Source organism: Mirounga angustirostris, unplaced genomic scaffold, assembly GCF_029215605.1.
Source record: "Mirounga angustirostris isolate CCGP_5_RB_7025 unplaced genomic scaffold, mMirAng1.0.hap1 SCAF_11, whole genome shotgun sequence".
Lineage (NCBI taxonomy): Eukaryota > Metazoa > Chordata > Mammalia > Carnivora > Phocidae > Mirounga > Mirounga angustirostris.
Window position 1 is genome coordinate 68,552,274 of NW_026991719.1, and position 12,266 is coordinate 68,564,539.

Here is a 12,266-nt window from a genome sequence, read left to right on the forward strand (position 1 = left end):
TACTTTTGTTGATCTGTTCTACTGTTCTTCTGGCTTCTATTCCATTGATTTTTTTCTCGAATCTTTATTAATTCTCTTCTACTGCTATGTTTAGGCTTTATTTGCTGTTCTTTCTCTAGCTCTTTTAGGTGTAAAGTTAGCTTCTGTTGTTGAGACCTTTCTTGTTTCTTGAGAAAGGCTTATATTGTTATATACTTTCCTTCCTTCTTAGGATCACCTATGCTGCATCCCAAAGGTTTTGAACAGTTATGTTTTCATTTTCATTTGCTTCCATTAGTTTTTTTTTTTTTTTAGTTCTTCTTTAATTTCCTGGTTGACCCATTCATTCTTTAGTAGGATGTCCTTTAACCTCCACATCTTTAAGTTCTTTCCAAATTTCCTCTTGTGATTAAGTTCATGTTTCAAATCATTGCTGCCTGAAAATATGTGGGGAATAATCCCAGTCTTTTGGTATCAGTTGAGATCTGATTTGTGACCCAGTATGTGATCTATTCTGGGGAATGTTCCATATGCACTTTAGAAGAATGTGCATTCCGTTGCATTAGGGTGAAATGCTCTGAATATATCTATGAAGTCCATCTGGTCCATTGTGTCATCCAAAGCCCTTGTTGCCTTGTTGATTTGTCCATTGCAGTGAGTGGGGTGTTAAAGTTCCCTACTATCTTTGTATTATCAGTGTGTTTCTTTATTTTTTTTTTTATTAATTGGTTTATACAACTGGCTGCTCCCCAGTTAGGGGCATAAATATTTATAATTGTTAGATTGTCTTGTTGGATAGGCTCTTTAATTATGATATAGTGTCCATTCTCACCTCTCTGCAGTCTGTGGTTTAATGTCTAATTTGTCTGATATAAGGATTGCTATCCCAGTTTTCTTTTGATAAAAGTCCATTAGCTTGATAAATGATTCTCCACCCCCCCCACTTTCAATCTGGCGGTATCTTTGTGTCTAAAGTTAGTCTTTTGCAGACAGCATACAATAGGTCTTCCTTTTTTTTTTTTCCCCCCCAATCTGATACCCTGTGTCCTTTGTTTGGGGCATTTAGCCCATTTTCATTCAGAGTAACTATTGAAAATTATGAAATTAGTGTCATTGTATTTCCTGTAAAGTCACTGTTTCTGTATATTTTCTCTGTTCCTTTCCAGTCTGTTACTTTTGAGCTCTCTCTTCATTTACAGGATCCCTTTTAATATTTCTTACAGGGCTGGTTTAGTGATCACAAATTCTTTTAGTTTCTGTTTTCCCTGGAAGCTTTGTATCTCTCCTTCTTTATTGAATGACAACCTTGCTGGATAAAAGATTCTTGGCTCCATATTTTTCTCATTTAACTCCCTGATTATATCATGCCAGTTCTTTCTGCCTGTCAGGTCTCTGTCATAGGTCTGCTGCCAGTCTAATATTTTCCCCTTGTAGGTTAGGGACCTCGTGTCCCAAGCTTCTTTCAGGATTTTCTCTCTGTCTCTGAGATTTGCAAGCTTCCCTGTTTTATGTCGAGGTGTTGACCTATTTTCATTGATATTTAGAGGGGTTCTCTGAGCCTCCTGAGCTTGAATGCCTGTTTTTTTTCCCCAGATTAGGGAAGTTCTCAGCTATTATTTCCTCAAATATATATTCTGCCCCCCTCTCTCTTTCCTCTTCTGGGATCCCAATTATTCTAATATTGTTTTGCTTGATAGTATTGCTTATCTCTTAAATTTTCTCCTTGTGATGCAGTAATTGTTTATCTCTCTTTTCCTCAGCTTCTTTATTCTCCCTCATTTTGTGTTCTATATCACTAATTCTCTCTTCTGCCTCATTTATGCTAGCAGTTAGAACCTCATTTTTGTTTGCATGTCATTAATAGCCTTTCTTACTTCAACTTGATTAGATTTTAGTTCTTTTATTTCTCCAGAAAGGGATTTTCTAGTGGTTTCTATGCTTTTTTTCATATCCAGCTAGTGTGTTTATAATCGTTATTCTGTACTATGGTTCTGACATTTTACTTATATCCATAGTGATTAAGTCCTTGGCAGTCAGTACTGCTTCTTGTTCTCTTTTTTGAGACGAGTTTTTCTGTCTTTTTCTTCTGTCCAGAGAATAAATGAATGAGAGAACAAAACACTAAAATGACATCAACAGTCCCAGAGAAATATACACTAAAGAAATCAGAAGAGACCCAAAACTGAAAAAAAAAAACAAAAAACGGAGAATATAATCAGACAGGTGAATGGAACAGAGCAATACAGTGGATCCCATGTGTATTTTGGTTGTTTGTTAGAAAACTTGATTCCAAAATTCTAAAGAATGGAAAACTTATATATGTACATAAATAAAATTAAATACAATGAAAGGATAGAATGTAACTGTAAAAATGAAAATTAAAAAATACTTTAAAAAGACTTGATTAAATAAGAAATTGGTTATAGTGTAAAGAAAAAAGAATTAAAATTGAAAGATTAAAGAATCATGAGAAAAAAATCTATTCTATATACTATTTTCCCCTAGTGCCGCAATTTTGCTGTTCTGTGTGATTGGTAAATTGGTCTTAGCCGGATTATCTTGCTGATTTTCTGGGGGAGGGGCCTGTTGTGCTGATTCTCAGGTGTGTTTGCCTCAGGCGGAACTGCACCACCCTTGACTGGTGACCAGACTAAGTAAATATTTTAAGATTGCTTTATGCACCTTTTATTCCCTGAAGGCTTTCCCTGTCACTTTCGAGGGTGAGGATGAAAATGGTGACCTCCCAATCTTCAGCCCCGGACGCAAATGCTTGCGCCCCCCCACCCCACTCCTCAGTCACCCTCAGGGAAAAGCAGTCAATCACTCCTGTCTCCCTGGTCTCCAGCCACACTCTGTGATCACCCAACCTGTGGCCAAGTGTTCCTATCTCAGGCACGTGACCCCGCTTTGAGTCTTTAAACCCTGCAGACTCCTGCGGCATGCACCCACTCCTCTCCTCCCGGGGGAGGGAGGGAGGTTTCACCACAGTTCTGCCACTTGTTAGGCCTCTGCTCTGAGAGTGGTCACTTGACTGTGCTGCAGTTTTGTGGTTTATGGCAACACTGAGCTCAAAGCCCACTCCTGGCCTCACTGATTGCAGCCGGCTTCCCTGCTCTGATGCCTGGGAACTCTGCCACACTCAGGCACCCCCATTCTTTCTGTGACCTTAGGAATCTTGAGACCACACTCTCCCATCTAGGATTCCTCCCTGCTTCACCACCTGAGTGCTTTTCAGGCAGAGACGTCCCTCACCAGGGCAGACTTCTAAAAGTTCTGATTTTGCACTCCACTGCTGTATCACTTTGCAGTAGCCAGCTTATGGAGATTCCCTCCCCTGGTGATTTATCTTTCAATATATTGCCTCAGATTCACTTCTTTGTACCTCCTACCTTGCAGAAAGTGGTCACTTTTCTATTTGTAGAATTGCAGCAATTCTTTTCTTAGCTCTCCAGTTGAGTTTGCAGGTGTTCAGAATGATTTGATAGCTATCTAATTGAATTCCTAGCACCAGAAAAAACTAAGGTCTCCTACTCCTCCACCATCTTGGGAAGTCCTCAAACTCCAAATTTTAGTGACTCCTGTGGCAGAGGCCCATGCTGTTCCTCGCAGGGGAAGGAGGGGCTCTTACCATGCTTCTGTTCTGCTGGACCCCTCCCAAGAAAGCAACCACATGACCATACAGTGGTTCAGTTTGTGGCAACATAGAACAAAAAGCCAGGCCCTAGACTCACTGTTCTCAGCTTGCTTCCCTGCTCCTATGCCTGGGAACTCTGCCACACTCAGGCATCCCCATTCTTCTTGTTACCCCAGGGATCCTGAGACCAAGCTGTCACACCTGGGATTCTGTCCCACTTAGCCACCTGAGCACCTTCAAGCCAGGGAGGTACCCTACTGTAGCAGACTTCTAAAAGTTCTGATTTTGCACTTCACTGCTTATAATATTTTGTGGTATCTTCCTTAAGCAGGCTCCCTCCCGTCTGCCTTATCCTCAGATATCCACCCCAGATTCAAGTCTCCACACCTCCTATCTTCCAGAATGTGGTTGCGTTTCTACTTGTAGAATTGCAGCATTTTCTCAGATCTCAAGATGATTTCTCAGGTGTTCAGAATGATCTGATAACTATCTAGCTGTATTCAAAGGACCAGACAAACTTAGTGTTCCCTACTCCTCTGCTATCTTCACTCCTCCAATATGTAATTATTTTATTTTTGTTGTTTTATATTTGTTTTTGTATTTTTTCTCTGTTCTTTTCCCTTGTTTGGTGGTTTTCTATAGTAACATGTTTAGATTATTTTCTATTTTTTATATATCTATACAGTTTTTTAATTTGTGATTACTGTTAGCTCATATATAATTTCTCATGCAAATAACCACCTTTATTAAATTGTTGGTCACCTAAGTTGAACCCATTCTAAAAACATTAAATTTTTACTTCCCCCACCCACATTTTATGTATATAATATCATAATGTACATCTTTTTATTTTGTGAATCCCTTGACTGTTTTTTATATACGTAATTGTTTTTATTGGTTTTTCACTTTAACCTCCTTACTGGTTTTATAAGTGATCAATTTACTACTGTTATTATGTTTGTATTTATCTGTGAAATTTTTCCTTTTAAAATTTTCTTACTTCTGATTATGGCCTTTTCTTTCCAGTCAAAAAATTCCCTTTAGGGGCACTTGGGTGGCTCAGTTGGTTAAGCATCTGCCTTCAGCTCAGGTCATTCTGGGATCAAGCCTTGCATCAAGCTCCCTGATCTGTGGGGAGTCTGCTTCTCCCTCTGCCTCTCCCCGTGCTTGTGTTCTCTCTCTGTCAAATAAATAAACAAAATCTTTTTTAAAAATCCCTTTAAGCCTTATTAGTAGTGATGAACTCCATTAACTTGTGTTTGTCAGGGAAACTTTATCTGTCCTTTTATTCTGAATAATAACTTTACTGGATAAAGTATTCTTGGTTGCAGCCCCCCCCCTTAAGTGCTTTGAATTTTTCATGCCCTTCTCTCCTTACAAATTATCTGCTGAAAAATCAGATGTTTCCCTTGTATGTAACTGTTTCCTTTTCTCTTGCTGCTTTTAAAATTCTCTATCATTACCTTTTGCCACTTTAATTATTATATGTCTTGGTGTGGGCATCCATGGGTTGATTTTTTAGGGGACTTTCTGGGCCTTCTGGACATGGATGTCTCTTTCCTTACCCAGATTAGGAAATTTTTCAGTTATTATTTCTTCAAGTACATTTTCTGCCCCCCTTTATCTCTCTTCTCCCTCTGAGATCGCTATAATATAAATATTATTACACTTGATGATGTCACTGAATTCCTTTAACCTATTCTCAGATTTTCTTTATTATTATTTTTTTTCTTTTTGTTATTCAGCTTTGTTGCTTTCCATTACCTTGTCTTCCAGCTCACCAATCCATTCATCTGCCTCTTCTAATCTAGCAATGATCCCTTTAGTGTATTCTTAATTTCAGTAACTGAGTTGTTCATCTTTAACTGTTTCTTTTCTATATTTTTTTTCTCTTTGTTGAAGGCCTTACTGAGATTTTCCACTCTTAAATCAAGTTCAGTGAGTATCTTTATGTCCATAACATTACTTTGAGCTTTTTATCAAGCATATTATTTATTTCCATTTTATTTAGTTCTCTTGCTATGGTATAGTCCTGGTCTTTCATTTGCGATATATTATTCTGTCTCCTAATTTTGTCAAAATCTCTGTGTTTATTTCTATGTATTAGGAAAGTCAGTTACATCTTCTGATTTGGAAAGTAGTGGCCTTATGAAGAATTCTTATAGTGCTCTGTACTGCAATGTCCCCTGTTCATCACATCCAGGCCCTTTGGGCATGTGTCTTATGTGGGTTTTGTGCACCTTACTGTTGTGTGTGAGCCTCATTTGCCTTTAGTCCACACAGCTGTAATGGCCTGCTTTTCCTGTTGTAGTTTGGGTTTGGTCTCTGTGCTATTATGGAACAAGTTTGTGGCTGCTGTAGGACTGTAGTTGGGCAGTGTCAATACTCAGACCATATGCCTGCCCTCAGCCCATTTGTCAGTGATAGAACAGTCTCCCTGCATTGTCCCCTTAGATTTTGTTGGTGAGTGGGACCTGCAGAGAAACCAAATATCTTCTCTCAGTCCACCTTTTGGGGCTGCTATAGCACACCTATAGGATGCTCAGTCTGCATTGTCCCCTGAGAATCTTGTTGGGTGGGGCTGGCAGTCAGACCAGATGCCTGCCTCCAGTCTATCTGCCTAGACTGCAGTGACCCTGAACAACAGAGCGCTCTTCCTGTGGTGCCCCTGAGAGGAATTAGTTGGTGGGAAGGTTCAGCAGTCATATTAGATGCCTGACCCTGGTCCATTTGCTGAAGCTCCAGATGAACTGACCCACAGGGCACTTTCTCTGCACTACCATTTATAAGGTTTGGCTGCTCGGCTGCAGTCAAACTGGTGTGTATTGTTATCTTCCCCTCTCACCAAGGCCGAAGTCAGTTTGTAGTTGCTCTGGTCCCTGCAGGACCTGGGTGCAGAATGAGATGTGTCAAGAGCTGCTTTGGTGGGACACCTGCTGAGTGGGGTGGTTTGGATGGGGTGGATCCTCAGGAGAACATGGGGCAGTGTGTGTGGTGTTAATAAGTTAGGTTGGGAGTGTTCATGCTGGTTCCCACAAGAGTCCAGCTATCTAGGCTGGGGTAAGGTAGAGAGATGGTCAATACACTGGCTCTTTTTTTTTTTTTTTTTTTGAAAACTCTCCTAAAGATTACTGCCCCCCCAAGGCCGGTTCTGAGATTACTAAATAAATCTTCCCTTATACTCCAGGCCTGCTATTTTTGGCTTGCTATTTTTTAAATTATCCAGAGTTAAACCCTACTGGTTGTACAAACTAATGAAGGTATATCCCACTGGTTTTCAAAACCAAATGTTGTGGGCACCTGGGTGGCTCAGTTGGTTAAGTGACTGCCTTCGGCTCAGGTCATGATCCTGGAGTCCTGGGATCAAATCCTGCATTGGGCTCCCTGCTGAGCAGGGAGTCTGCTTCTCCCTCTGACACTCCCCCCTCTCATGCTCTCTCTATCTCATTCTCTCTGTCTCAAATAAATAAATAAAATCTTTAAAAAAATGTTGTGGGGTTTTATCTTCCCAGTACAAGTCCCCCATATCTCATGTGTCTGGTGTGAGGTCTCTTCCTCCCTCTTCTCTGTGCTTGTGGTGTTCCTTCTATTTGTGGCTAGTGTAACAGAGTCTGGTTCATGGCCACGTTTCCACCCTGTCGACCTCTTAAGATGTGCCCTCCTGTCTACTATTAACGAGAATGTCTGGTTTGTGAGTGTTTAGATCATTTTCTGGGTTGGTTGTACTAATATGGCTGTTATCTAGGTGTGCCTGTGGATTGAGGTGAGCTTAGGATCTTCCTTCTCTGTCATCTTTCCCTCATCTCTTTAATATTTAAATGTTGAAAAGCCCAAAAACTCAGCCCAAAGACCTCTTCTCTTTCTTAACTGTAACCATTCAGTATACAATATTATCCAGCCCCATGGTTTTATATGCCATATATATGCCAATGAACTCCAAATTTATATTTCTATTCCACCCAGACCCCTCCTCTGTTTTCCATACTTATATGTGCAACAACCATATTAACATCTCCACTTGGACGTCTGATATATCAAAGCTAATATGAAAACAAAAATCTTGCTTTACTCCAAACTTACTCATCTGTAAGTATTCTCCATGTCAAAAATTGACACTGCTGTTCATTCATTGCTCACACACACACACACACACACACACCAACATCCTTTTTTTTTTTTAACGATTTTATTTATTTATTTGACAGAGAGAGACACAGCGAGAGAGGGCACACAAGCAGGGGGAGAGGGAGAGGGAGAAGCAGGCTTCCCGCGGAGCAGGGACTCCGATGCGGGGCTCTGTCCCAGGACCCTGGGATTATGACCTGAGCCAAAGGCAGACGCTTAACGACTGAGCCACCCAGACGCCCAGACACCAATATCCTTAATGGCTCTTCAGTGTCATCCTTAATGGCTCTCTTTCTCTAGCAAATAACATCCAGTATTTCTGCAAATCCTATAGGGACTACCTTCTAAATATATCTAGAATTCATTTACTTCTCATCACCAATTCTGTCACCAAATCTAAATCATCTTCATCTCTTTCATAGATTATTGTGAAATCCTCTTAATTTGTTACATTGTATATTAGTTTCCAATTGTCTCTGTGAAAATTATCATACATTTAATGGATTAAAATGACATAAATCCATTCTCTTATAGTTCTGAAGGACAGAAATCCAAACTGAGTTGTTTTGAGTTAAAAATCAAGATATTGGCAGTCATGACTACTTCTGGAGGCTTTGGGGAAGAATCCATTCAGTGCCTCCTGCAGTTTCTGATGGCTACCAGCATATATTGGCTTTGCGACTGCATCATTCCTATCTCTGCTATGCTGTCATATTGCCTTATCTATTTCTTTAGTTTAATTTCCCTTAGCTTCTTTCTTAAAACAACAACAACAACAACAACACCTCATGATTACATTTAGGACCTACCTGGAAAATCCAAGATAATATCCTCAACTCAGGATTTTTTTTTTAAATCTTATTTATTTATTAGAGAGAGAGGGAGAGTGAGCATGAGAAAGAGAGAGAGCACCAGGAAGGGGAGAATCAGAGGGAGAGGGAGAAGCAGGCACCCCATGGATCAGGGAGCCTGACGTGGTGCTCAATCCCAGGGCCCTGGGACTGTGACTGAGCTGAAGGAAGATGTTTAAACAATTGAGCCAACCAGGTGCCCCTCAACTCAAAATTCTTAACCACACCTACAAATTTCATTTTTCCATGTAAGGTAACATTCACAAATTCCAGGGATTAAGAAATGAATATATTGGGTGCCTGGGTGGCTCAGTTGGTTAAGCGACTGCCTTCAGCTCAGGTCATGATCCCAGGGTGCTGGGATCGAGTCCTGCATCAGGCTCCCTGCTCTGCAGCGAGCCTGCTTCTTCCTCTCCCACTCCCCCTGCTTGTGTTCCCTCTCTTGCTGTGTCTCTCTCTGTCAAATAAATAAATAAAATCTTAAAAAAAAAAAAGAAATGAATATATTTGGGTTTATTATTCAACTTACTACAGTCCTCTGGACCCTGAAGATCCATATCCTTCCCATATGCAAAATACGTTTTCCTCATCCCAACGTCCCCCAAAGTATCAGCTTATTCCAGCTTTAACCCAAGACCAAAATCCCATCTAAATATAATCAGCTTAAAAGTCTGAGATCTCACAATATAAATAATCTAAATGAGACCTAGGTTAGATGTTATGGATGATCCATCCTGGGGCAAAATTTCTCTCTATCGGCAAAATTAGGAAACAAATTTTCTCCTTCCAAGATACAATGATTTGATAAGATAAGATAACAGTTTTAGACATTCCATTTCCCAAAGGGAAAAAATAGAAAGAACAAGAGATTTTGACCCTAAGCAATTTCTAAATCCAACAGGGCAAACTCCATTCAGTTTTCATGCCTGGGAATAATTCACTGTGGCTTGATGCTCCACCCTCTGGGCCTTCAGTTTTGCCCTCAGAGTCATTTTTCCTTTTCCTTGAAAGGTAGCACATGTTTGTAACTAAGTAGCTTTCTCAGCCTGCTTCCTATCTACAGAATTTTGGCAGTTTAATGGTCTTTCATTTTTCTGTCTCTGTCCCTTTAGGTCCAATTGGGAAACAGTTCTGCTTATATAACATTCTTTAAAAAAAAATAGGGGCGCCTGGGTGGCTCAGTCAGTTAAGCGTCTTCCTTCGGCTCAGGTCATGATCTCAGGGTCCTGGTATCGAGCCCTGCATTGGGCTCCTTGCTCAGTGGGGAGTCTACTTCTCCCTTTCCCTCTGCCTGCCACTCTACCTATCTGTGCTCTCTCTCTGTCAAATAAATAAATAAAATCTTTAAAAAAATAAAAACAATAAAAATGTATGGGTTTCTTGTATACATTATGAGAATTTATACCATTAGACAAGATCCTTCACCATATATCCTTCTTGTTTAATCTCATCTCTATTCCTGAAATTTGCTGAGATGGTTAAGTGGATCCATGAGTCACATGTCTAATAACCTCTTCACTAGGAAAATGTTGTATAGCCAACTCTTGATTTTTTCTCCAGAGCACACTTTCCTACCAGTGAACCTCTTACTTTTATCATCTATTGAAATCTAGACAAGCTGAGATTTTCCCACATTATCAAGTCCTGATTTTCAGGAAAATGATTTTATTGTTTCTTTCCTTTCACCCTCTACTATAAGCAGCACCTTTGAGCTTTGCTTGAAAATCTCAGATTAATGTTTGTTTACCACTTGCAACTTCTGCTTCCCACATAACCATAGAATACAATTCACCTAAGTTTTTAGAAATATATAGTCTCCTCTTTCCTCCAGTCTTCAATGACATGTTTTTCTACTTCCTCCTGAGCACTCAGTTGCTATATTTTTACCTTTATAATTTTTTATTTAAATTCAATTTAGTTAACATATATACTATTATGAGTTTCAGGGGTAGAATTTAGAGATTCATCAGTTGTATATAACACCCAGTGCTCATTACATCAATTGTCCTCCTTAATGGCCATCACCCATTGACCCCATGCCCCCAACCTTCTCCCCTCCAGAAACACTTGTTTATTTCCTATAGTTAAGAGTCTCATGGTTTGCCTCCCTCTATTTTTATCTTATTTTGTTTTTTCTTCCCTTCACCTATGTTCATCTGTTTTGTTTCTTAAATTCCTATGGTATTTCTCTTTATCTGACTGACTTATTTTGCTTAGCATAACAGCCTGTAGTTCCATCCAAGTCATGGCAAATGGCAAGATTTCATCCTTTTTGATGGCTGAATAATATTCCATTATAGATATATGTATATATAACCCATTCTTTATCCATTCATCTGTAAATGGGCATTTGGGCTTTTTCCATATTTTGGCTATTGTGGACATTGCTGCTATAAACATTGGGGTGCATGTGCCCCTTCAAATCACTACATTTGTATCTTTCAGATAAATACCTAGTAGTGCAATTGCTGGGTCCTATGTAGTTCTATTTTTAACTTTTTGAGGAACCTCCATACTGTTTTCCAGAGTTACTGAACCAGCTTGCATTCCCACCAACAGTGTAAGAGGGTTCTCCATTTTCCACATCCTCACCAACATTTGTTGTTTCCTGTCTTATTAATTTTAGGCACTCTGACCAACGTGAGGTGGTATATCATTGTGGTTTTAATTTGCATTTCCCTGATGCTGAGTAATGTTGAGCACTTTTTCATGTGTCCATTGGCCATTTGGATGTCTTCTTTGGAGAAATGTCTGTCCATGTCTTCTGCCTATTCCTTGACTTGATCATTTGTTTTTTGGGTGTTGAGTTTGATTAGTTCTGTATAGATTTTGGATACTAGCTCTTTATCTGATAAGTCATTTGCAAATATCTTCTCCCATTCATAACTTGCCTTTTAGTTTTGTTGACTATTTCCTTTGCTGGGAAAAGAGCTTTTTATCCTGATGAAGTCCCAGTAGTTCATTTTTGCTTTTGTTTCCCTTGCCTTTGGAGATGTGTCTAGCAAGACTTTGTTGCAGCCAAGGTCAAAGCGGTTGCTGTCTGTGTTCTCCTCTAGGATTTTGATGGATTCCTGTCTCACATTTAGGCCCTTCATCTATTTTGAATTTATTTTCGTGTATGGTAGGAAAATTGGACAGCCAAATGCAGAATAATGAAACTGGACCACTTTCTTGCATCACTTCGTATAATTTCAATGTTCATATTTCAATCAAAATTCTCTTTGTGACTATATAGGTATTCTCTAAGATGATACAGGCTTTCTCTATCATGCTCCTCACTTCCTCCAGAGTCCATCAGAAGGGTCTTTAACATTCATATGTCTACTAGCAGTTTTCTCAAGGCAATCTAGGATTTTTTTTTTTCATCATGCTTCTCTAAATCCCTCCAGTCTTTGTCTACTTCCCAGTTCTAATGTCACTTCCACATTGTTAGGTATTTGTTACAGCAGCACCTACTAGTGGTACCAAAGTGTGTATTAATTATTATTGCTGTGGAAAAATACCACAAACTCAGTGGAAAAAACAACACAAATTTATTTGCTTACAGTTCTGGGTGTCATAAGTCTGAAATCAGCTTTACTAGCCTAAAATCAAGGTGTCAGAAAAGCTGGTTTCTTCTAAAGGCTCTGAAGAGAAAACCAATTTTCTTTTATAATTATAGTATCTAGTGACCACAT